Here is a 27,632-nt window from a genome sequence, read left to right as displayed (position 1 = left end):
ACAGTTTATTCTGTAGCATTAACCCCTTCATGCATTTATGAGACTTGAGAATGTTAGTTATATGAGGCTGGTTATCCCACATTTTAAATGTTAACAATTTTTAACTTGAAACATGCCCAGTCGCTGCCTGGCTTGACAGTTAAATTGATGTGCTGTCTTTCAGCACCACAAACTGAGGATATGGGTGGCCTTACCTGTGACTAGGGACTCAGCTACACAGATGCAAATAAAACATTGTAAATGTGTTGTAAAGTGCAATATACAAATATGACACTAGATGGCAAAAGTGAACTATGCAAAATTCAATCTATTTTTCAAACCAATTTTTTTTAAAAGCATTTTCACAGCATTTATTATATGTGTGTAGATTCCACCTAGATTAGACATTAGAGTTTTATGCTAAAGTTGTGGTCAGGAACATAGAAGGTATTTTCTGTTGGCCAGGTGTCAGGAGCTGGCAAGGCTAGAACCAGTAACCTTCCATTCTGCATGCTGCTGCCCCATGTGGCGAGCTATCAGAATTGCAGTTTGGAACATCTTGCCAGCGAAGCATGTTGCATCCACATAATACACTCAAAGCCATTTTCAACCACTTGAATAGCCATGCCTCCCCCTGTAAAGAATCCTGGGAACTCTAATTTCTTAAGGGTGCTGAGACACCCCTCACAGAGAACAACTCATAATGAACTACAGTTCCCAGGATTCTTGCGGAGGAGGGACACCATGGCTGTTAAAGTGGTATAATAGAGCTTTAAATGTATGGTGTAGATGTGGCCATACTCTCTGGTTACAGTGATTACATCTCTCCAAGCTTCCTATTGGTCTTGTGCTAAAACGTTTCCTGTTTGTGGGACTGGTATCTTAATTGAACAAGATCTTTCTGGCTGTGGCTCCCTGGCTCATCTCTGACAGCTGCCACTGTGCGCGGGCAGGTGAACAGCATCAAGACGTGGTAACTTCTAATCCTGATAGGATTTACAACACAGCCCTGTATGTTCCTAAGAAATAATTTGTGCTGTGTTCAGTGGAGCTTACTCCCATGTAAGTGTGCCTAGGATTGCAGACTGGAGCATTGTAAAAGCTGGGAGCTTGTTCCACACTCATAAGCAACAAATGTGCTAAGGGTGTGTGATCAGGATCCTAAATCATACAGAACAAGCTGCTCTCTTCAGACCTTCACTGCAAACACAGAAAGTGCAGTGGGGCCAGTCAACTGGGATGTGATGGAGGGTAGGACCAATGAACACTTTCCTACTCTCCCCTTTACACAAGGGATTGTATACCTCTGAACAGGGCTTTGAACATTTACCATTCTGGCTATGAATGGAAGGTATTGGCTGAGATGATGCAAACGACAACTGTATCTAAAATGCCTGGGTAGCTCAGCTGGTTAGAGCGTAGTGCTGATAATGCCAAGGTTGCAAGTTTGATCCCCCTGTAGGACAGCTGCATATTTACCTGCTTTGCAGGGGGTTGGACTAGATGATCCTTAAGATCCCGTCCAACTCTACAGTTCTATGATTCCTATGATTTCCCAGTGCCTCTTGGCTCAGAGTCATAGAAATTGCCCTAGGCTGAATGTGTACGCTGCCGATTCTAGTCCATTGGTTTTGTATGCAGCAGTATCTTATGCATGTGGATTTCAGAGCCAATTTTTTGCCCTAATAGTATTACATGAGGAGGCAAGCCATTATTTTCCCTGTGTGAACAGCCCTAAGGACTTTAGATTATTTAGGTTTAGATAATGAGGGGCCTGCTTTTTATCTTCCTTTCTTTCCAAATATGATAAACAGCGACAGAAAGAGAGAGGGAGAGAGACCGTAACATTTTTAAAAGGATCTTTGATTCTGATTAAGAGTCATAACCATAAACAAAACTTGATAAGTGTTTTACCTAGTAATGGTTGGCTGTGGTACCACTGGCATACCTGTCAATTTTTGAAAGCTTAAAAGATGAAGGCTTAGCCCCCAGCCTCAACTTTTCAGTCCCCCTCCCCACTCCTCTAGCCTGACCCATCCTGAATTAAAACTAGTAAAACCTAGGTGAGGTGTTTTAACAGTTGCATCGCATCAGATCATATTCCTGTTCCAGCGTTCCATATATCTGGGGTGCCTCGTATAAAAATGTTGAAGATGACTGTAAGAGTTTTACAAGACATTGCTGCTCATATTCCACAGTGACCAATAAATCCTCAAGGAGATCTTTAATATAAACATTAATAGTTTCCCACATCTTTGTTTAGAGAACAGGCCAAGGATTTCTAAACTTGAAGATCTAACTCTTTCCAGAGAAATGGTTCCACTTATAAGCACCTAATTCTTGACTTTCCTAAAATCTGGCATTAGAAAGCTCATCAGGAATTTGCAGGTTATTGCGTTTCACTGTCTGGAATTTCTGATTCTCATATACGCCCCATTAACTAATCCCAATTGAATCAATCTAGGTAGAAAGTGCAGTTTTCTTTTTCTATGATGTAGGATCTGAATGCCTTGCAATGTCAAAATATTCACTTGCCCTGCTGTGGGTGTCCTTAACATGGACTAAAGAAACTCAAGAGAGATTATTTATTTTATTTTATTAATTACATTTCTATCCCATCATTCCTCCTAAAGGAGTCCAAAATAGAAAACAACAAAAGCTATGTTTACAGTCAAATATCCTCTCAATCATTAATTCCTCCTCAGTTACTAAAATGTGCAGAATCAATAACTTCATGCTGAACTGGCAGGTTATCAGTTCTTAATCATTTATTGGATGGGGATGATATTTGAAGAAGTATGAAGCAAATACATATTTATTTTGCTCTGGGATCAGGTGCTTTAAAAAAAGTCTAGTCAAAATAGGGATGAGAGTGTGGTCATGCCACAATATCCAGCAATAACAGCAAAGGGCCATAAATGTAACTTTCTTTAGCGGGCAGCTAATCAAACACCAACCAAACTAAGAATAGAGAGGATAACTTCTGTAGATCTCTGAGGGTGCAGGGGCAAAAAGCAAGTGAGCGGGGGGGCGGGGGAGAGGATGAAAGAAAGGAGTTATGGATCCCCTCTCATCTACATTTGAGGGGGGGGGGGAATGACAGTTAGCATATAAATGAGCCCAAACCATAAGCAGGAGTCAACTAACAAATCCCATCAGTTTAAGTTCTGAGCAAGATCTTCCACTTGCACATTGGGGCTTTTAACCCCTCTCTTCCCTCTGCACCACCCCAAAATTTGCCCTGGGGGTGTTAGGAGAACTTCTAGAACAGCACACAGGGAGAGCAGATGGGATTATTCCATTTGGCAAGCCATAGATATTTGCCCTGATGGAACAACTGCCATAGTGTGATGTTTAATTCCTGCCTATCAGTTTCTTTATCCTGATGTTGTACTGTCATTGTCCAGCTTTTGCTTTTACAGTGGTACCTCAGGTTACATATGCTTCAGGTTACATATGCTTCAGGCTACAAACTCTGCTAACCAGAAATAGTACCTCGGGTTAAGAACTTTGCTTCAGGATGAGAACAGAAATCGTGCTCCGGTGGTGCGGTGGCAGCAGGAGGCCCCATTAGCTAAAGTGGTGCTTCAGGTTAAGAACAGTTTCAGGTTAAGAATGGACCTCCGGAACGAATTAAGTACTTAACCCGAGGTACCACTGTATTTTGATTGCAGCTATTCCTTATTGGTGCTTGGATTTGTTTGTTTGAACCATTAAAAGTTGAATTATGTGGATCATCATCTGTCCCCCATTGCCTTTGTGTGGCTGAGTGGCAGTCTATAAATGTAGGTAGAATAAGTAACTTGGAATCAGGTTACTTAAGAGAACATAATTTCCTATATAGCCTTACCTGTTCACTCAGATCATTAGAAGGGTGGTACATAAATAAACACAATATACTTGAATACCAAGTGTATATAGACTTGAATGCCAAGGTGCAAAGCCATTCAACTAGCTGTGTGACCTTGGGCAAGTGCTAATCTCTCTTCTTAACTTACTTCATGGTTGTCATGGTGGATAACATAAAATGGAATAAGCACCCACCCCACACATTCTCTTAAGATTTCCCAATGCTATAATCCTATACACTCTTTCTTCTGAGTAGACTCATGTAGAAATCTTACTATATGCTGTTTGAAATGGCAGCATACAAATGTATACTTTTATTTTAGCCCACACATAGACGAATAAGAGCATTCATCCAATGAAAAGGGAAATATGAGCCCACCTGCACATGAATTACTACATGGTCATTAGAGTTGCAAAATCACTTCCATGCTCTCACCTTGGACCAGAACAGCTAGGACAGCAGTTGCCAACTTCAGAAGACATGAAGGTACTTGCTACCTTCAGTGGAGATGACATTAGAGAAAGGGAATTGCAGCCTAGAGATGAAAAGCTGGGAGGAAGGAGTAGGAAGTACTCAAGCCATGTTTCCGGCCTTTGTAACTTATCCCAACAATATCAATATAAGCTTCAATAAACAAGAGGGGGAAGATTTGAGAACAACAGAAGCAGACTTCAGAACACTCCAAGCAGCCTTTGGAAGGCACACCCCACAGAATGGGTCCTGCTACTCCCCAGAGGAGGAGGAGACAAGTGGTGGTGATAGGTGACGCTCTACTGAGGGGAACAGAGGCAGTTGTGTGTGGAGGAAACAGGATGTCATGGGAGGGTGTCTTCTGGGTGCAAAGATTCTTGATGTGATGGAGAAGTTGCCAAGTCTTATAAAGCTCACTGACCACTACCCCTTTTTTCTGATTCACATGGGTACAAATAATACTGCCACACATTGCCTGTAACACATAGCAAGGGACCATGAGACACTGGGCAAGGAGCTGAAGAGGATTGGGGCACAGGTAGTCTTTTCACCACTCCTTCCTGTTAAAAGTCGTGGCCCAAGAAGAGAGGAAAATATTTGAGGTAAACCACTGGCTGTGCAGGTGGGGTTGTCCGGAAGGATTTGGCTTCTTTGAAGATGGCCTTCACTTCCTTGAGGTAGGACTTCTGGCAAGAGATGGGCTGCACCTCACAGCAGTTGGCAAGAATGTGTTTGCCAAGAGTCTTGAGAATCTGTTCAGGAGAACTTTAACCTGGATCTTGAGGGGGGGGGGGGAGAAAACAATACGAACGACAAAAGAGCACCTGGCACTGATGCTCAGGAAACCGAGGTGGTGCTCCAGAAACCTGCTAAAGGGCAAGAAACTACTGGAACGTGTGCAGAGGAAGGCAACCAAGATGATCAAAGGTCTGGAAACTAAGTCTTATGAGGAGTGCTTGAAGGAACTGGGTATGTTTAGCCTGGAAAAGAGGAGTCTGAGAGGAGATATGAGAGACATCTTCAAATATCTTAAGGGCTGCCACATGGAGGAGAGAGCATGCTTGTTTTCTCCTGCTCTGGAGGATAGGATTTGAACCAATGGTTTCAAGATGCAAAAAAGGAGATTCCAAATAAACATTCAGAAAAACTTTCTGGCAGTAAGAGCTGTTCAGCAGTGGAAGAGTCTCCCTTGGGAGGTGGTGGACTCTCCTTCCTTGGAGGTTCTGAACCAGAGGTTGGATGTCCACCTGTCATGGATGCTTTAGTTGAGATTCCTGCATTGCAGGGGGTTGGACTAGATGACCCTTGGGGTCCCTTCCAGCTCTAAGATTCTATGATACTAACAATCCCAATGACTGAAACACAGAAGGTGACTGAAGGGTGTGTGTGTGTGGCAATTATCAAGCTATCAGCAATGAGAATTAAGAAAAGTTATTCCTTGTAAACTAAATTTTGGTAGGTATTATTGGCTCCTCAATTTTTAATTACAGTTATTTTATCTACTTTAAAAAGCCCTCCATTTATATTTATGGTTTGCCTCTAAAATAACATACATTTTAAAGGAGTACAGGATTTTTTTAGGGCCTGGAAACAAAAATTGAAATGAAAGACTAAAGAGCCTTTATCAGAGGTAAACTGGCAATCTCTAATGGGACATTTATAATTTAATTGTGTCATGGAGCAACTATAAATTTCTTCCAGAGCTCATATCCATGTTGTTTTTATAATGAAGATAAAGTAGCACACATACCAACAATCACTTGAAATATGTAGGCTGCAGCTTCTTCCAAAAAGATAGCAAGGACCTATGTCCTGTTTATGGCATTTTCATTTTATTGCACAACAATGTTTGCAGCAGAATTGTGTGATGTGCTTAACAGCTCATTCTGTAGGCATCCAATAATTCAACATTTACTTATTTGTTTTTTGTAATCGGGGTCTAATCTTTTGGAACCAGATCAATAAAAATAAGGAGGGGGAAGAAACTCTACCAAGCTACACATGGATGCCTTATAGAAACTTTATGAGGAGCCTGTGCAATGTTTGATGTTTTCCCCGGAGAAGGAAATGTTCTAACCTCCTGCAACAAAGCCACATGTGGGTGGAATTCGCAAAGCCTCTCAATGAATATGGATAATTAAAAACCTGATTCAACACAAAAACCTGATTAAAAACCTGATTCAACACAAAAACAAAGAAGGCAACATCTTCCTGACTTTCTTATAGCTGCTAAGATTGGGCATTGATTCTGTGGAATGTCTGCCTGCTTGACCCTGATTCAGCAGAGCTAGGACTTAATAGATCTTTCACTTTAATGTCTAATACCAGGTGTGGAAAACATTAAGCTACAATGATTAAGTAAAGTCTTGCCTTTCCAACTCTAGCAAATGTTTTCATGAAAATGTTAGACTATTTTTAGAATGTAATGAAGCAAGAAGGGACATAGTTCAATGTTAAAGCACATGCACAGCCCCAGATTCAACCTGTGGCTACTTGTGCTAGGATTGGGAAAGAAAGCCCAGAGAGCCACTAACAGCCGATGTGGAGCAGGGATAAGGATGGCTAGTGTTGGATTCCATCAGTCTCAGTCTTTGGAGGGCCACAGACTTTCCAGCCTTGGTGAAAACAATCCTGAACTACATGGACTGTGCTCCTTAAAAAGAAGATAGATGTGATATACTTGGACATTCAGAAAGCTATTTGTGAAGAACCTCACTGTAGGTTTCTGCATAAATGTATCAGGTCACAGGAAAGAGGGTCTTGGGTAGGATTCATAAATGGTTAAAGAACAGGAGGAAGGAGCTAGGAAGAAATGAGCAAGAGGCAGAAAGTTTAGCAATGGGCTTCCTCGATCTGTACTGGGAGGACTGATGCTATTTAACATTTATAAATGATCCGGAGTCAAGGGTGAACAGTGAAGCAGCCAAATTCATAGATGACACCAAGTTACTGAGGATGGTAAACATACAAGCAGACTGGGAAGAGCTCCAAAGGGGCCTCTCCAAAAAGGATGAATAGAATGGGAAACAAAATGTAAATGTGGTCCAGTGCAAGCAATTCTAAAGGGATGCTCTTTGGAGGTTCCTTTCCACAACACATATATGCAATTGTAGGGCCTGAAAGGGGAGAGATGGACCAGGAAGGAGATCTTGGCATTGTGGAAGAGAGATCAAATTATACCATCTAGTCAGTGTGTGAAGGGGATGGAAAAGTCGAATTCAGAGATATTGATTATTGGGAAAGGTATGTAAAATAACATGGCCAGTGTCATAATGCTTTGATATCTCGGTATCAAAAAGGGATATCATACCTTGGAGATGCCTTTTTCCAGCTTCAGCTGGATCACCAATCACAACCCTTCCATACAAGATTGACTTTGACCCTAGTGGCCATTTACAGATTGGACTACTGTCATATACCATATCTGGACCTGTCCTTGAAAAGTGCCCAGAAACAGCAAGTAGTACAAAAAGATGCTGCCAATTTATTGATGGATGACTGGTGCTTTTACTTCGCTGAACTCATTCTGCATGTCCTGTACTGTCACTTTTGTTTCCAGGCTCAATTCAAAGTGCTGGCGTTAACCTTTGAAGCCCAGGGCTTGGGTACTTTGAGGATTCTTCCATATGCTGCTCTCTGTATGGTCTGATCATCATCTGAAGCCCAGTTCAAAGGCACTGCTGATGGCAACTGTGAGTAGGACATTCTCTGTGGTGGGATGGCTTGCCAAGGGAGATGCATCAGGCTTCATCACAAATGGCATGGGCCACTAAGTTTTATGACGTGGTGGCACATTTGCAAGCCTGAGATAATGTTGTGGGCTCCACACCACCGTACAACCAGGCACACATGCAACCTAGTCTGTTGACAACACTAAAAATGCTTGATTCAAAATATCAAGAAGAGTCCCACCCCTCTCTTCTTCCTGTGAAATAAAAATGTTCTCCCATGACTATAAGAAGGCAAGTAGGCTAAAAATTGCATTTACAGCTCCACTTGGATGGAAATGTTTATACTTTGTTTCTGAAAATATACTGAGCACTTCAATAGTGTAGCACAAAGTTCAGACTCTTCAATGTGAAGAGGGTTGTGTGGGATGGAGGGAGACCCTGGGGTTAGCTCAGAGTGTCCTCCCTGGGAATGCTTGCTAAAATATTTGCTACAATTGGGTGCATCTCAAGGGAAATAAATGGTATTTATTATGAACTCCAGGTCCCCTCAGATAAAGAATGATCTAGCAGAGATGTGATAACATAGAGAGGGCAAACTGCATCAATATGTTCTACAAGAAACAGACTATCCTATAGAACAACCAGTTCATAAATCTATGGAGCATTGAAAAACCAAGATTAACAATAGCTTCAAACGGTATACCAACTGTGGAGGGAGAAAATGGTTTTCATGTAATTTGATGTCTTTGGTACCCAAGAAGACAGGTATGCATTTCTGGAGCTCAAGGAAGAAAACCCAAGGACTAGTTAATGCATGGATAAATTAAACACTTGTTAGGTCTGGAGGCACATGAAACCACCACCACTTTGCTGAAGCTAAGTGCACCTGGGCCTGGTCCATGCCTGGATGGGTGGCTGCTTAGGAACCAAACGTGTACTGCCTTGAAAATATAATACATAAAAAAATGAAAGTGATGACTTGCATTCATGAATGAAGCACCAGAGACGAAATTTTCACATTAACCACTGTATGCATATTGACATTTCTTTCTCCCTTTCCACTGGGAACCAGTTAAGACATTTGGTTGAGAGTCATCAGGCACTGAGTCATCAAGTGCTACGTGATCAAGTGATGATACGTGTTTGCCATCCCCAGCTCTAGTTGGGAATGAGATAATGTAATTGGCATAGATTTCTCAGCCAATCTGTTGATTGGAGGTCTAAGAACCCCACTCCTTTTTGCATAGTGTACATTTCTTCTGAATATACTTCATCTCAATTGCAATGTGGATTTATCAGAAGCATAAAGTCATTTTCAGTGACTAGAAAGTGTATACAAAAGTTATCCCCACCCAAAACTATTTTCATCTGGCTTGCTAATCACTGGTAAGTCTAGTTTATATTCTCTTCAGTGATGACACACATACTGGATTAAAATTGGGCATTTTCTTTTAAACTTCCTTATTACTGGAATTTAAAATATATATACTTTACGACAGAAAATACTTCAGAATAACCTAATCAAGAGCATCAAAATAATACAAAATGACTCTATCATCTATCTTTAAATGAAAATATCTTTTAAAAAAGACCTCAAACCAATGTCATTTTTAGTGCTGTATCTGTACCGATTGATATGTGCATGGCAGAGAAGAGCAGGGAATTGCCCAGGCGAGGGCTTCACAGGGCCGACCCAATACATTTTGGCACCTGAAGCAAACTATAAAACGGTATTCCCCCACCAGGGAACAAGGAGGGAGTGAAGATCTACATTGGGAACAAGAGAAGGAATCCAAATAAACATTTGAAGTGGGAGTAACAGGCTGTGGTGGGTGGGGTTGGAGAGGTCTTATCTGAATCATACTGGGTGGTTGCATAGCCCAGGAGACCCCCCCCTTTTTATTGAATTTACATACTGCCCTATACCTGGGGGTCTCAGGGTGGTTCACGGAATAAAATCAAGATATAAAACCACAAAATACATAATAAAAACAACCCAGTAGCCCCGCCCCACAAAAAAGTACATTTTAAAAGGGCATAGGATGTAAATTGGATCAACCAAGGGCCTGGTTAAAAAGGAACGTTTTTGCCTGGTGCCTAAAGGTGTATAATGAAGGCGCCAGGCAAACTTCCCTGGGGAGAGCATTTCACAGACAGGGAGCAACTGCAGAGAAGGCTCGTTTTCGTGTTGCCACCCTCCAGACCTCTCAAGGAGGCACACAAAGGAGGGCCTCAGAAGATGATCTCTGGGTCCGGGGAGGTTCATATGGAAAGAGGCAGTCTTGAGGTATTGTGGACAGCCCTCGCTATTTCCTTCCTAGTGGTGGGAGACCAGCAGCACCTTGTATTCGCTGAGAAGCTGTTGTAGAGGCAGCATGAAGGGACTGCCAAGAAATGGACTGCACCCCTTGCTGCCACCATGGCAGTAGCAAGCGATGGATTTCTTGGAGGCCAGATCTGCTGCCTCTGTGGGTCCTGCTGCCTGAGGTGCTCGTCTCACCTTGCCTCATGGGTCAGCCAGCACTGGAGCTTCATCTGTGGCAACTTCTAAACTGTGACAGTCCCTCTCCACAGAGCTGCACCTAGCATCGTTGTATAGCTTCGACTCTAGCCTAAAGGTGCACCTCTTTCCCCTGGCCTTTGACCCTGACATTGTCCTGTTGACTGAGAGCATTCCTTGCTGTGGAAGTGGCTGGGGCAGCCCATGCAGTCATTCAGAGCTGTTCATGTAGACTTGAACAACTGCATAGAAGCTCCAACCTTACGCTACTTCAATAAACATCCTTCCGAAGGGCCCGTGGGCCCCAACACTGCCTTCAAATGTTACAGAGCCACCAGGAGCTGCTGCGAAGGTTAACAATGAAGAGCTCGGCAGCTGCAAACTGTCGTATAACATCTCACTTGAAATGTCCTGCACGCTACTTGGTTGAAACTGTCACCCCTCCAGCAACCACAAACAATGCAAAGAAAGCAGATGTGTTTTCTATTTGGAATTAAACAGTTTATCTCAACCACTGTCATTGTTGCCGAGGGGAAATAAATAAATAGCCATGGTAATGTAAACTGCAATAGGTATGTCCTTGCCAAAATGGTGATTTTTAAGTCCAGAGTCCACTGAGAAACTACGTTTTGGCCACAAAGGTTTTTCTCCCCCCTCACTGCAAAAAAGGGGGGTGCTGGCAGCTCATCCTGTAGCAGAGTGGTCAGAAAGAATTTTTGGCTACTCTTGGTGTCCCATAACTCATGTCATTTGCACGTAATGGTCCAGAAAATTTAAGTAAACATCATAAATGTCTTTTGTTATTAAACTTTCCATTCAAGCATTTCGTTGAACTCTTAATGGATAGTAAAGAAGACAAAATGATACATGTGCTCATTTGCCTACATGTGTATGTGAGTCACCAGCCTTGAAATGGAAGGTTGAACCAAAACCTCACCCCAAGTCCTGTGCTGCAAAACTAAAACCAGTATCCAGTGTTAGCTGCTTGTGCGCTCTGTGTAGACCAAGGCTCTTCCAAGCTGAGGTTGGTGTAGGTGGTCCACAAGCTGGATTTTGCTCTTGTGAACTAGGAAATTTTAATTCTCGGTTGTTATTGTGAACTACTTTGAGCTCAACACTGTTGGAAAAGCAGCGTCCAAGTATACTAGCAGCCTCAGGAATTCTAAGAACCTCCCCCCCCCCAATCAATGCGGCTTTGAAATTGGTGGTAAAAATCTGTTCAATTTTGAAAGGTTCAGCCCACCACCTTGATTCAAAATGACATCCAATTGTATCCAAACATACATGGGAACCTGCTCCTTGATCTCAGGAACCACCATGCAAATTTGGGTTAAGTATCATACGGGATGTCCAAATGTTTAGCAAACAGACAAAAAAACTTTCCACAATATGTGGTTGATACAAAGTTCCATGCTCTAGCAATGCAGCTATTTTCGAGGTAGCTTTAGTGATATAGATGCAAACACTGAAGCCAGTTTTCCAAGTAGTTTCCTTTGATCAGAAAGCTGCTATATTCTTATTTGCCAATCACCCTAAACTTTCAGTAATGCATCCTTTTCTGACAGCCGTAAGTACTAATATGCATCACAACCTTCGCAAATCTGCAATGAACCTATGATGAATACATTAAAGAAATATATTGCTTCTAGATTAGAATGATACAGTGAAGGACTATAGTTCCAAAGATGGGAACCCATAGCAGTGATGGTGGTATAGAAATCATATAGGTTTGCTGTGTGGATATAAGTAGTTCACCTTTAAGGGAGTACCACTGTCATTTGCCACAGCTACAGCCTATTATAAACTTCACTGTCCTTTTCATTCACATCAGCGTAACCTCTCCCCTGCTTCAGCCATGCATCAATGCTAACCAAGTCAAGAATTTCAGAGTCTCCGTCATTTAGGAATCTCTTTTAGACACAACAACCAGATATCTACTGACATTCAGCTTCCATCTTGCCCTGGACTTGGAAGGCAGGCAATTTTTCAAAAGTATACTAAGTACTAACTAAGTCTGTTATTGTTTTAAAAGGAAAGCAAAAAATTATGCAGATGGTCAGTCCTGGAAGGCCAGGTGGACTGCATCTGGCAGTGTTTATCAGTTTTAATATTTTGAAACCAGATGTTGGTGCAAAGAATGGCTGTTGGTTGCAGCCATAGGAAGCATTGTTGTAGAAAGTGACTTGCTAACCTTTGGTACGAAACTACACTGTTTTGATCCAGTTAAGATCAGCTATTAATATACAACTGGCTAACCACTGCTGCAAAATGTTTAAAAAATCAGAAACAGATGCTTGATAGTTTTTCTTCTATCAGCCAAAGCATTCCTGATCTTTACATAAAAATGTAAACTTCAAATATTTTATTTGTCTTGTAATGAACTGCTATGGAACAGCTTTAGTAGTCAAAACATTTCACAAGATTATGCACATGCAATTTGTCATCGGTTAATATAGTCCATCTTCCAACCATTCCTCTGGGAAAATGGGCACCGAGGTTCCCATATGGAAGGATGACAAATGCAAGACCCCAGGATGTACTGAAGAGGCTGGCATGAATCCTCTGTGTTGTACCATCATCTGGGGGGTGAGGGTGGCATTCTGCCATTGATCAGAGCACATGCTCTAGAGGTAGGGAACAGACTATTGGTGGAACATGCAGCTACTCTTGTCCACCTAAACATCAAGAAGAGAAGTGAGGGTTGTGAGAACACTCTGAGGTAAACAAAGAGCCAACTGTTTCATTATTCCACAGATGGTGGAATATTGTCTTGACTCTGTGTGGTCTCTCTTGCTTCCTCTGATTACCCAAACCTCTGTATATCTGCAAAACTCAGTGAATCACTAGTAAACTGCGCATGAAATCATATCGCAAAGATGCTCCATGATACCAGTTCAGCATCAGGATGTCCTTAGTTGATTTTGGTGATGGGAGAGAAGCCAAGGAGACATCAAAGTCCTTATCCACGCCTGAGAAAATCCTGGATCACTTGAGTTGCTCCAACAGAAGCTCTTTTGCTGACATCTCAAAAGAAACATTCACAGACAAGATGGCTACTTTGCAAGTCTACCCTTCAAACACAAATTTGGAAGCACTTAAGTTTTGTGCAACAACCTTAATTAGAACCCGACCATCGTAGCAGTCCATAACACCTCCAAGAAGGCAGTTTCTCTTCACAAGTGAATTGTTTAATCTTTTGCTCAAGAACATTCCCCCCTCCTGGCACTGGACAACATATAATCTCTTCTGCTCATGTTCCAGTACATCTGGCATTGTCTCTGCTATTCATCTGGCAGCTGGAGCAAATTAGATTACATTAGTTCCCTTGATGCCGTTGCCCCACTTCTAGAGTACCCCCCCAAATGCGCTTGTTCTGTACCCTTCTGTCTTCTGCCATTTGCCAATAGTTTATTCACTTTTCCATTAAGCAACCTATGTTTTTATAGGCAGGGCTAAAGAAAATAGATGAAATGACATCTCCATCAAAAGATGACAGATCGCTGCAATGTTATTGGTTTATATAGTACACTCACTTGCTACTAATTCAGTTACAAGTACTAGGAAGGACTTAATCGTCAGACTCTTTCTCTGTGTCCAAAAGTGCAACATCCAAAGTTATTCATTCATTCATTCATTCATTCAGCTAGCACAGGGTATATTTCAGAATTGATCATTGTATTTCCAAATATCCATACCCTGTACTGGATCTGGTTCAGGAAAAGTCATGATTCCCCGCAGAAAAACTTCCATGTATATAGAAAACTAGCACATGATAAAAAGTTCCAGCCTGACCTTCTGCTTGATCTGCTGGTTTGCTATATGCAAGGTGTTTTTACATTGTAATAAAAAAATTAACAAGTTTTTCAACTGGAGTCAAAAACAGTTATAATCCAAGGAGGATTATGTCAAATGATTTTTCTAAATGTTTGCTCTCCATGCTCAGAGAACAGCTGATGCAGTGCACCCAGAAGTGGAATGCATGCAGCGTCAAGGCAAACCTCACCCAGTTCTTGTTCTACAGATAAGAAAGGAAAAAACAACTCAGGTGGTGAAAAGAAGGCCATTTCCCTTTATCATGTCCCACACAGGAAGCAAAAATCACCACCCTCCTGCCCAATAATTTGTTATCGAAGTTAATTCATCTAGATTCTAGACAGAATCTCAGAATGAAACTGAAACCCATCAACTTCACCTTCACAAGACAAAGCCAGCTTCAACTTCTTAGTGCAAAGATTTGAAGCAATAGTTATTTATTCAGATTTCCTACCTTCGCCATAAAGTTCCAGGATAGATTACAGCAACAAAAACAGTACAATCAAAAACAAAATGAGACCAACCATACACAACACTCATCCTAATTACTTAAGTAGGTCATGAAAAATACTTCTCAGCTGTCAAATGCCAGGGTAAAGAGGTCCGCCTTTGGCCTATGATGAGAGCTGAATAATGATGGCAGTAAGTGCACACCTGTAGGGGGGCAATTCCATAATTTGGGGGACACCACAGAGAATACCCTGTCCTGGGTCATCACTCCTCCAAAGTCTGAGAGTAGTGGAACCACCAACAGGGCTTCCTCTGCCAATCTTAATACCCAGTAAGGACTTGAGGGAAAGAGGCTGTCAGATACTTGGGACCCAAGCCATGTCAGGTATTAAACACCATGAAATCATTAACCCTCTCTATTCCACCAGGGCCAGACTAAACATGGCATTGTTCACACAATTCATGCCAGTGGGAACTTTAATTTGGTTTGGGGGTTTTTTAAAGCACATGTGGAAGGCCCGAACCAGGTCAGGGCCACCACAGCAGGTCTGAAGGGTTGAGCCCCTCCCTCTCCCACCAGGGTCCTTTCTGAATCAGTAATTTTCACATTACATTTTTCATTTTAAAAAACATTCACAGTTTCTAGTTGCATAAATCATGTCACGTTTAGTTTGACTCTCACAGAAAGTGGCGATGGGGTTGAGGGAAACCCAATTTACACAGGGGGAGGTACACAGGGCTAACTCTCATGACATACCTTGTTGCCCATTGTAATCAGCTGTTTTGTGGGCTAGGGAAGAACAAATTACATTGGGGGAAGGCTGTGTGATCTTTCTCCCGATCATAATTGCAAAATTTGATGTTGAGTGGGCAACAAATATGACTTAACCATGGGCCATGCGTTGTTCATGCATGACTAAATACTAGGAAATTTCCAGTTAAAAAAACTACCAGTTTGGAGAGGTGTTGTTGTTGTTGTTTAGTCGTTTAGTCGTGTCCGACTCTTCGTGACCCCATGGACCAGAGCACGCCAGGCACTTCTGTCTTCCACTGCCTCCCGCAGTTTAGTCAAACTCATGCTGGTAGCTTCGAGAACACTGTCCAACCATCTCGTCCTCTGAGGTGTCACAGGTAGGCAAATAGCTCATAGTACTGATCCCTGATCCTTTTATTTCACCAAAGTGCTGTTGAAAATCTGGACTGGATTGGCTTGCAATTATGTACGCACCACCCCCATCCCCCAAAAGAAGCAATAAGCACAGACAAGGTCACTAATGAACAGGGATGTATGAGAAATTTGGTTCATTTGGCATCAAAAGGCATTCAAATATGCACTTTCTGAAATACTATGAGAACCAAAACACAACCATTCTTCAAAATTCACATGTATCCAATTTTGTGATGCAGTTCTCTAACCAATGGGGGGAAAATGCATATATAAAAAGGAAAAGAGTGCATAAAAACCTGTATCTACATCTTTCTAAATAAACAAAAATAACATTCTATCTATCTATCTATCTATCTATCTATCTATCTATCTATCTATGGAAATTGTTGGCCAAAATGTGTATGGTAGTCAAAACTATAAGGTGTTTTGAAGAAAAATTTGCATAAATATGCTGATGAATTGTCATGAGGATTTTTGAAATTACTATTGCAGATGGCTGCAGAAATATGGAGAACTGATTTAAGAACCAAAATTGACAGATCTCTGCACCCCTACTCAGAAACATGACAGATATCTCCAAACACCTCCACTCTAAGCAAGCTGCCTGTGACATAAAGCAACATAATTTGTAGCACTTTCACTAACTTTACACATTGCAAAACAACCAGCTGTTCTGGGCTAGATTGACTTCATTGTCTTAGCTGACGAATAACACAACTGAAAACGTTGTGCGAAGATGGTTTTTTAATGGCATCATTTAGTACCCCACATTCATTCACAATTCACTCTCCTAGAAATAAAAAAAAAGGTCTTATTATTTGCCATATACACTTTGAAGTGTTGGCACAGTAGAAAGTGAAAATTGGTGGTGGTGGTGAATTCATTCCTTTAGTACACCAGAAAACGCAGTTCCAAGATTACAATGCCCTCTTGTGTTAGACATAGGGCACTTGACAATTAACTTTTTTAAAAAAGTAAAGTTGCCACATTTATATGGGACTATAAAACAAGCAAACAAAAAAGAGTAAAGGAAGCTATCCATTATAAGCAAAACAAGCCTCAAAAGATTTAAGACCTGGTCCCCTAGTCCCCAATATATAGTACCCTAGGGTAGCTTAATATCCAAAATATAGTATCCGTTTGCTCTTTGTGGTTTCTTTCGTTGAATTTTAGTTATTGAAACATTAATATTTGCTCATTTAATATAGGCTCATTTCACGGGTTTTTGTTTACTTACTAGTTAAAATATATCCACCCTCCCTTTTAATACATGTTCTCAGTGTAGTTTACAGACAGCACCTCAAAATGCTAACAAAATTGCAACAGAGGTACATTTTAAGAATTGCCACCAGCTTCTGAGCAGGAAACAACAAGCACACCAGCGGCTATAATTTCACATGAGGAATATGCTAAAGGCGCTGCCTGTACTTTGTGCACCAGTTGTCCCGGGCGAATGGTGTTTTAGGGCATGGATGGGGAATGCTAGATGCAGCCCTCCAAGTTTCTCTCTCAGGCCCACAGGACTCTGACCTCACCACACCCCCTCTCCAGCAACACCCCTTCTCCCTAGGCCAGGCCCCTTAGCATTCCTTGAATTGCACCCTCAAGCAGTTGCACGTGGCTGGAATGTGCCCTAGAACTCGGATGACGCCTCTTGCTTGCCTGCATGGAGGATCGAGAGGCATATAGAAACCAGCCTACTGTACAACGTTTACATCTCCATTTGTTGCTCTGCCCATTTTTGCCTCTGGCCCAACCCAACCCTGGGATGTGACCCCTGGAAGGTTACCCAGAAGGGGATGTGGCCCTTGGGCTGCAAAGAGTCCCCCACGTCTTGTGTGCTTTATTCCAGGAAGTGGCACCAAGCCCCTGGCCTCCCAGCAGCAGAGTCACTGCCGCTTCCCTGCAGGGAGAGGGTGAAGAGAGCGGCAGCAGGGAAGTTGGTGCTGTGTGGCTGCCTTGGCAGAGGACTGGACTGATGCACCTGCACAGCATCGTTCTCCCCATTGCTTCGCCCCCCCCCCCAGTAAGCACCAATTCTGCTGCTGGGAGGCCAGGTGTGTTAGAGCCATCCTCACCGACTGCTTCTGTTTTAGTCTACAGTACATACATAAATTAGGGACGTGGGTGGCGCTGTGGGTTAAACCACAGAGCCTAGGACTGGCCGATCAGAAGGTCGGTGGTTCGAATCCCTGCAACAGGGTGAGCTCCCGTTGCTCGGTCCCTGCTCCTGCCAACCTAGAAGTTCAAAAGCACGTCAAAGTGCAAGTAGATAAATAGCTACCGCTCCGGCGGGAAGGTAAACGGCATTTCCGTGTGCTGCTCTGGTTCACCAGAAGCGGCTTAGTCATGCTGACCATGACCCAGAAGCTGTATGCTGGCTCCCTCAGCCAGTAAAGCGAGATAAGCGCCGCAACCCCAGAGTCGGTCATGACTGGACCTAATGGTCAGGGGTCCCTTTACCTTTACCTTTACATACATAAATTGGTTTAGCAGTGATTTACCCCTCTTTGGTGAATGCATTTCACCATATCATTTGGGGTGGAGTTCTTTAACAGAGCTTCTTGCCAAACTACAGTGTGGTTTAGTGGTTAAGAGCGGTAGTCTTGTAATCTGGTGAACTGGGTTCACGTCTCCGCTCCTCCACATGCAGCTGCTGGGTGACCTTGGGCCAGTCACACTTCTCTGAAGTCTCTCAGCCCCACTCACCTCACAGAGTGTTTGTTGTGGGGGAGGAAGGGAAAGGAGAATGTTAGCCGCTTTGAGACTCCCTAGGGTAGTGATAAAGTGGGATAGCAAATCCAAACTACTCCTCCTTCTCCTCCTCTTCTTCTTCTTCTTCTACAGTTTCAAGGATTCCTTGGGGCAAGCCATATCAGTTAAACTGCTATTGTTTTAGTTATTATTTGCTTATTTTTGATCCCCCCCCCCCCCGTAACTTGACAACATAGCTCAAAGGATCTCCAGAAAGGTTTACAGCATATTTTCCTTTTTCTTCTTTTTTTGAAAGAGCAGTGAACAGAAGGCACAGATATTACCAGAAGAGGGCAGCATGTCCCTACACAGATCGTTTCTTGCTAGGAAGGTTTTCAGATATTGGTAGCACAAACAAACAAACAAACAAACAAACAAACAAACAAACAAACACCCTCTCTGTACAGAAAGATTTAGAGCAGTCATTTTGCTTTCAAGAAATCTGACCCCACAATTGCAGCCAACTTTATATTAAGCTATACAAGCAAATATGTCAAATAGTGGCACACTCTTTTCAGCACCAGCTAAAACCATTTTTGTTTAGGCAAGCTTCTCTGAACAAGTAAAAGCTGTTATGCGTTATCTGGTTTTAGCTTATTGTTGGTTTTAATTATTATTAATTTTTGAATTTTGAAAATCCTGATCCTATTTTATTGCTTTTATTTGTTTTGTAAACCACTTTGAGGTTTTATCACAATCCATCAGTATATCAATGTTGTGAAATAAATGACTAAAACAAATTTAGCAAATAGTGGTGATAAGTCAGAAACAAAGTTTTATTTTTTAGTGTTTACAAGTACCAAAACATCCTCTTTGTGGATGGTTGACCTATGGCCTCAGGCTCAGGCTAGATAAATCACCGGAGGTCTTATTTTGCCATGCAGAAAATTGAGATTGCTCTTCAACCCCCTTCCTTGTGGAGAGATTCTTTTTAGATCTGGACCTTAATCATCAGGCCACTGGCTAGGGAACCTTTAAAAGAGGGACATTCAAGAATGGAACACAATGAAATGATGGAGAAAGTTTGGAACACCAAATGGGAATGAAATCAAGGCATCCTCCGTTTGCTGTATTGACCACCTTTTATCAGAGAGATGTTCAATCACTCAGTGGCAGACTTGGGGCTCTCAAATTTCAGTGGCAGCCTGTGCAATGCTAAAACTCAACACCCCCTCCACCTCTCTCACTCCATTCTACAACATTGTTATGATGTCTCCGGCAGCGCTGTGCCCACTGCAGCCGTACTGGTCGTGCTACCATAAAACCGCCTCTACAATCACTGCACCTTTAATGGTTACAGAACAGGCAGAATTCAATATATATATACTATATAGTATATACAGTGGTACCTCGGGTTAAGTACTTAATTCGTTCCAGAGGTCCGTTCTTAACCTGAAACTGTTCTTAACCTGAGGTACCACTTTAGCTAATGGGGATTCCCACTACTGCTGCGCCGCCGGGCACGATTCTCATCCTGAAGCAAAGTTCTTAACCCGAGGTACTATTTCTGGGTTAACGGAGTCTGTAACCTGAAACGTATGTAACCTGAAGCATATGTAACCCGAGGTATCACTGTGTGTATATATATATATATATATATATATATATATATATCCATCCAACATTTTTATATGCAAAGCATGTGCCCTTCACTTACGCCACAGCCCTTTCCCACGTTACCCCAGACAATAAGCACACATAGAGTGGAAGTACCCCTGGTGTTGCTGTAGCATCACGTATAGGGATTGAGACTGATTTGCCATCAAAATAATGTGACATTTGAAAGTCGTCCAAGCAAGTGCAAGTTTGGCTCAAGAGAGCTGCTGATAAGTCTTCTTGTCTATGGGTGGCTTATATCCAGAGGCCTGTGATCACAATTGGCCTACAGAGTATGGTTCTCATTGCCCCACATCAAAAATGACATGGTTTAGAGCTGGAAAAGGTTTAGAAAAGGGCAAGTGAAAATGATCAAGGGGCTGGAGTGGAGGAATTCCACTATGAGGAAAGGAACGATGTTGAGGACTTTGGGGGGTGGGGGGAGGTAAGGGAGGGATACAATAGAGTATAAAAAGTATGTGAAGTGTGGAAGAAGTGGATAGGGTAAGTATTTCTTTTTCTCATAATGGGATCATCCAGTGTAGGTGAATGTTGGAATGACTTTAAAGGAGGATTAGAAAAACTCACAGATGTCTACTGGTCATGGTGTTCGCACAGCCTCTGAACCCTGGTTTCTGGCTATCACAAGCTCATAGAGTGCTATTGCACTTGAGTGCTGCTTGTGGACTTCCCAGAGGTTGGCCACTGTGAGAACAGGATGCTGCTGGACTCTATCCTTCCAACAGGGCTGCTCTTATTTTATGCCTTAATTTATATATTTATTTGGAGTCAGAGGAGTTTCTCTGACTACTATCTTCACAGAATACAAACATTTATTCGCTGAAATGTGGTAAGATTGCCACAATCTTGCTTGAGAATGTTTTCCTCCTCCTTTATAAAGGAAGCATTATGTCCGGTCCAATTCGTGGATGAATCATGGCTCCTGGCAAATGTGTTGGGCTGGCTGAGACATTCTGAAACACTTCAAATTACTCCATGTTGCTGATCATTACCAGAGCCAATGTCTCCTTGCCAAAGTTTAGCACATTTGTTGTACAAATTTCCCCATGTTTTCTCAGCCGATTGCAAGACCACATACACTGTGCTGAGCTTCAACTTAAGTCACCTCAGATATTCTGGTCTGTAGCCAACAAACCTCTACTCGGGGAAGACCCATTTAAATCGATAGGCCAAGTTAGTCAATGGGCTTACTCTGAGTAGGATTAACATTGGCCATGATCCGTGCATTAGGCTCTGAGGCAGTCCATGAGAAGACTCCAGGCTCAGCTTTATCAAATAAAAGCAGTTCCTTTAAACTATGTTTTGGTAATATGATTCATCTGTCTCATCTCCTCCACAATAGAGGTTATCACTCCTTATCATTGCTCAAATGAAAACACACCTTCACATCTCTTCCTCATTTCAACCCCTTAGCAGCAATAGGATGACTGAAACTTTGGGTGAATTCATTACATCCTAACTTTTTATATTTTCTTTTGTTTTGACTGTGTGGCCTATGGCCTGGTCAAACATAATAATAACAATTGTAATAGTAATAGTACTGCTTTTTTGGTAAAATGTTAAACTAAAAAATGATAGGAAGATTAAAAATATGCTTCATATCCCTGCTTCAGAAATGAACTCAAATCTCTTCTCAGCCATACATGGAAATGTGTGCCTGACTGAAACCTGACAGACCAGAAAATACTGAAGTATTCTGAGCTTGGGGTAGAGGAAGAGACACAAACCATTACCTGCTTTAGCTGTTGCTCCTACAAATCACACACCACTCATAGAACCACAGAATTGGAAGGGAACCCGATGGTCATCTAGTCTTACCCCCTGCAATGCAAAAATCTCAACAAAATCCATTGCAGATGGCTAGGCAGTGTATCTCTTCTTAAAAAACCTCCGGTGAAGGAGAATCCACTACCTTCTGAAGGAGTCTGTTCCACTGTTTAACTGCTCCATCAGAAAGTTCATCCTGCTGTTTATAGTCAGAATCTCCATTTTTGTAATTTGAAGCCATTGGTTCGGGTCCTATCCTCCAGAGCAAGAGAAAACAAGCTTCCTCCATCTTCCATGGGACAGCCCTTAAGATATTTGAAGATGGCTCTGTCTCCTCTTTTCCAGGCTCAATGAGAAGCTTGCTGCTGGAGGGGGTGCCCCTCCCCTAGGCAGTGTCCTGTTATCAACCCTCCCCAAAATAACGTTCAGACCAATAAAAGTGATATGCATCCACGTAATTTTATTTATTTATATTCCGCCCTATACCCGCAGGTCTCGGGGCAGCATGGCCCTGAAAGAAGGTATTTGGAGTTCTTTGAATGGTCAAACTGTGCTATATAAATCATTAGGATCGTTTTTACCATCCCACCTGCATAGCTTCCCTTTTCCTTGTGACACCAGTTATCAACAGTGATGTGGCTTCTGGAGATTTCTGCCAGATTCTCCCCTTCATGACCTGCCACCCAACCAGTTTGTGAGGGAGCAGGGTGGATCCATCACGCTTTCTCTGGGCAAACTAGGTTTGTCCCTTTCGCAGACTCTCCACAGCAGACTCCCCAAAGGTGAAGTGTTTCTCAGCACAGAAATGTGATGGGAAAAGCTGCACCTCTCCTCTTCCTGCCTGTTCTGCAGCTGTCAAGGCCACGGGAGCTTAGCTGTAAAAAAAGGTGGCAGCTGTTTTTTTCTTGTTTGCTGGAACTGAATTGATTTGGATCAGAGGCAGAGCAGCAAAACTGAACACTCCCAACTAATTCCAGTTTAGGCCAAGTCCTTGGCTTTCCTTGTGTCTCTTTGCCCTTCCTGGCTTATAAAAACAGCCCAGCCTCTCTCTACATGAAAACCTGAGTTAGGTTATGCGTGAGTTACCTCATGATGTAGAACAGGCATGTCCAACTTGAAGTTGACTGTGATCATGATCCAATGATCATGATCCAATGCAGTGATCTACCACCCAGGGATGGGTGCAGGGTGGGCGGGCGCTGGCTGCTTCCCCCAAGGGGGCAGGGATGGGTGCAGGGTGGATGGGCACATGCCAATAGGGCAGGGGTGGGCGCATGTGCAACGTCAAAACAGTCCCTCCCAATGCCTCCAGCGGAGGGTGGGTGGTGATCAACCAGAATTCATCGCATGATCTACTCGTCGATTGCGGTGGACGCATTGAACATGTCTGATGTAGAAGATTAATTTTTACAATAGCAATTCAAAACCTGAATGTCTCCTTTGAGTGCATTTCTCTTTAAGGTGCATTTTAGCCTATTAGCGGGCTGATTTTATTTGGATGTTTCTTTGAATGCATGCAACTATGATTAGCATTGTCTTCGTTTTTAGTGCTGCTCTTCACTATATGATTTTTCAATGAGTTTTCATTTGTAGTTTGATGCATGCTATTTTTTCAGCCTTTGGTAATATTCCTCTGGAAAGCTGAGGGATAAATACTATTACAGTGGAACCTCGACTTATGTACGGCTCTACTTATGTATGATTCCAGTTACGACCTTCAATAGGTGCTTCGGCTTATGAACTTTCCTCTAGATACGAACAGAGGCCTTGCCAGCAGCCTGGAGCTCGCCCGGCTGGCTGCAGGGCAACGTTGGGGCCTCCGCCACCAGGGAGAGGTCTCCGGTTTGCCGGAGCTCACCCCGCTGGCTGTGGAGCACTTGTTTTTGTGACTGTGTGGCACCCAGTTCAGCTACTGGTTGATTGTGTGACTGCATAAATGGAAACCCCCCCCCCCCATCCAAACAATGACTACTGTAGCAGCGCACGTAACATTAACATTTTTTCCATCTACAATACTGTCTTATTTATTTTACAGTACAGTACATTGATTATTGCCTTCATTTTATGGATCTATGGTCTCGTTAGACAGTAAAATCTGTGTTAAATTGCTGTTTTAGGGGGTGTTTTTCATAGTCTAGAACAGATCAATTCACTTTTCCATTACTTTCTATGGAAAAGTGTGCCTCTACTTATGTACGTTTCTAGTTATGACTGGACATCCGAAATGGATTATGGTTGTAAGCAGAGGTTCCACTGTACTGACAAATTAATAAAAACAGAAAGTAGTAGTAGTAGTAGTAGTAATAATAATAATAATAATAATAATAATTTATTATTTATACCCCGCCCATCTGGCTGGGCCTCCCCAGCCACTCTGGGCGGCTTCCATAGAAACCAAAAATACAGTAAAATATCACACGTTAAAAACTTCCCTGAACAGGGTTGCCTTAAGATGTCTTCTGAATGTCAGGTAGTTGTTTATCGCTTTGACATCTGCTGGAAGGGCGTTCCACAGGGTGGGCGCCACTACCGAGAAGGCCCTCTGCCTGGTTCCCTGTAGCTTTGCTTCTCGCAATGAGGGAACCGCCAGAAGGCGCTCGGCTCTGGACCTCAGCGTCTGGGCAGAACAATGGGGGTGGAGACGCTTCTTCAGGTATACTGGACCGAGGCCGTTTGGGGCTTTAAAGGTCAGCACCAACACTTTGAATTGTGCTCGGAAACATACTGGGAGCCAATGTAGGTCTTTCAAGACCGGTGTTATGTGGTCTCGGCGGCCGCTCCCAGTCACCAGTCTAGCTGCCGCGTTCTGGATTAGTTGTAGTTTCCGAGTCACCTTCAAAGGTAGCCCCACGTAGAGTGCATTGCATTAGTCCAAGCGGGAGATAACCAGAGCATGCACCACTCTGGCGAGGCAGTCCGCAGGCAGGTAGGGTCTCAGCCTACGTACCAGATGGAGCTGGTAAACAGCTGCCCTGGACACAGATTTGACCTGTGCCTCCATGGACAGCTGTGAGTCCAAAATGACTCCCAGGCTGCGCACCTGGTCCTTCAGGGGCACAGTTACCCCATTCAGGACCAGGGAATCCTCCACACCTGCCCGCCTCCTGTCCCCCAAAAACAGTACTTCTGTCTTGTCAGGATTCAACCTCAATCTGTTAGCCGCCATCCATCCTCCAACCGCCTCCAGACACTCACACAGGACCTTTACCGCCTTCACTGGTTCTGATTTAAAAGAGAGGTAGAGCTGGGTATCATCCGCATACTGATGAACACCCAGCCCAAACCTCCTGATGATCTCTCCCAGCGGCTGCATGTAAATGTTGAAAAGCATGAGGGAGAGGACAGAACCCTGAGGCACCCCACAAGTGAGAGCCCAGGGGTCTGAACACTCATCCCCCACCACCACTTTCTGAACATGGCCCAGGAGGAAGGAGCGGAACCACTGTATGACAGTGCCCCCAGCTCCCAGCCCCTCAAAACGGTTCAGAAGGATGTTATGGTCGATTGTATCAAAGGCCGCTGAGAGATCCAGCAGAACTAGGAAACAGCTCTCACCTTTGTCCCTAGCCTACCAGAGATCATCAACCAGTGTGACCAAGGCAGTTTCAGTCCCATGATGAGGCCTGAATCCCGACTGGAAGGGATCCAAAGTAGTATCATAGTGGTGGCTTGTGTTCCCTCAGGTCACACCGTGCAGTCTGTCAACAGGCCCAAACCAGTCCTAGGTAAACTTCCACTTTTTCAATTATTGCTTAAATAAAAGCTCGCTTCCACACATGGAAGTAGCGGGGGGGGGGGGGAGACACAGAGAGGGGAAGCTGCCCCCCCCCCGCAAATCTATGGAAATAAATAAAAATACATAGTAAACTGAGGTTCCCTCCCCCAACAAAAGGCCTGCCACCCCAACAAAAATCCTGGTTTATGGCCATGCTTCCACACCTTATTTTTCTAATCCACGAGTCTGTGTTATTTGAAACCAACAACTTTTTACTCAAACTAAGCTGTTTTCCAAATGTTGAAAAAGACTGAAAATTTTCAGCACAGGCAATTTAGATTGCAAAGTAGCAAAGGATAAAGCCAGCCTGCCAGCCCTGGATTCCAGAGATGGCATATTCTGCCACTAAGTCAGTTGGCTTTTACTGACAGGGCAAATGTCAACACATCCATTTTGTTTCTGACACTCAGTTCTGAGCATTCCCAGTGGGTGAGGAAACAACCCTTTGTTTTATTTATAATATCAGCCTGAGTGTCATGATGCGAGCTAACCTCCTGGGTTAAAAATAAAAAAAGCAATACTTGGAAAATAAACAACTAGAATGTCATGATAGCTAAGCAGAGTGATTGGGAAATATTTACTATGCCTGCCTTTAAGAATAGTCCTGGTTCAGGAACATTCTGTTAGGCCATAGAGCTGAAGGGGTGCTTATAGAACATCTACGTATTTCAACTCCCTGCTCATTGGTGCAATTGCCAAACTGCTCTTATCATCAAGATTTTTCTCCAAACAGTTCAACTGAAATCCACTCTCCTGTAATGTAAGCCCATTAGATCTAGCCTCGGGTGGATTCAGGGCTGTGGGAGTGGTACACACGCAATGGGTGCTGAGCCATCTCAAAGCCCAGGTAAGCAAGGGTTTGGGGAAGCAGGCCTGAGACTCTGACAAGGTCCTAAAGTCCTCCTTCCTAAAGCCTAGTTAACACTTTCCCAGCTTGAGGAAGATTGGAGGGCTCTAGGACCCTGCCAGAGTCTATTGCCTCCTTCCCAAAGCCCTGCTTCCCTTACCTGACTTTGGGGAGGCACTGCGAGGACAGCAGTATTGCTTTTTTTGTATGTACCAGTGTTGGTTAGATGCCCATGGTGCACACTGCCAAACATTTACCATACACTGACGTATGCTGTGTGTGAGCATACCATTATGATGCTCAAGAGCACCCAGCATTCATTTGGTGGGTGCCTTGACTGAGACATGACCGTCTGCCACTGCTGGTGTATTCAGTGGGGCCTCCAGTTGTAAGTAGCTGCTGCCGAGGAAGCAGCAAGCAGGTGAAAAATTCCCCCTCCCCAGTGAGCACCGCTTGGTGGCAGCAGAGGTAAAATAGAGCAGTAAACAGGGCACATAGCTCTTGAATTGTGGCCCACACCCATGCTGGGTGCTGTTATTTTTTTCAGTAACAGTGTACCTGCACAAGGCTGCTTTAACTGATCCTGACTCACTGCTGCTTGCTAATAAAGCATTCTGTCTGCCCAGGCCTTGAGTTCCAGATAGCTGTCAATAAAAGCAGCAGAGTTGTGAATTGCAATCTGCTATGAATTGCTAGCTCGTGTGTGTACAAGCAAGGCTGTTTTTCTTTTCTTTTTTGGAGGGGGTGGCTTTCTGCACTGTGGGTTAAACCACAGAGCCTAGGACTTGCTGATCAGGTCAGCAGTTCAAATCCCTGCGACAGGGTGAGCTCCTGTTGCTCAGTCCCTGCTCCTGCCCACCTAGCAGTTCGAAAGCACATCAAAGTGCAAGTAGATAAATAGGTACCGCTCCAGCGGGAAGGCAAACGGCATTTCCGTGCACTGCTCTGGTTTGCCAGAAGTGGCTTAGTC

General features: G+C 43.3%; 1 long non-coding RNA gene across 1 annotated transcript in view; it reads right to left on the bottom strand.

The window, feature by feature from the left end:
- Window positions 1–25,647, bottom strand: part of LOC308473934 — a 391,929-nt gene extending 366,282 nt beyond the window's left edge. The window contains exon 1 of the long non-coding RNA XR_013984420.1: window positions 25,596–25,647. This is a non-coding gene — a long non-coding RNA (uncharacterized lncRNA). The remainder of the gene's footprint in view (window positions 1–25,595) is intronic.
- Between the last annotated feature and the right edge of the window lie 1,985 nt (window positions 25,648–27,632).

Source organism: Podarcis pityusensis (assembly GCF_964106645.2).
Source record: "Podarcis pityusensis genome assembly, chromosome: 3".
Taxonomy (NCBI): domain Eukaryota; kingdom Metazoa; phylum Chordata; class Lepidosauria; order Squamata; family Lacertidae; genus Podarcis; species Podarcis pityusensis.
The sequence above is the reverse complement of the archived record's forward strand: the minus strand, read 5'-3'. Positions and strand labels throughout refer to the sequence as shown.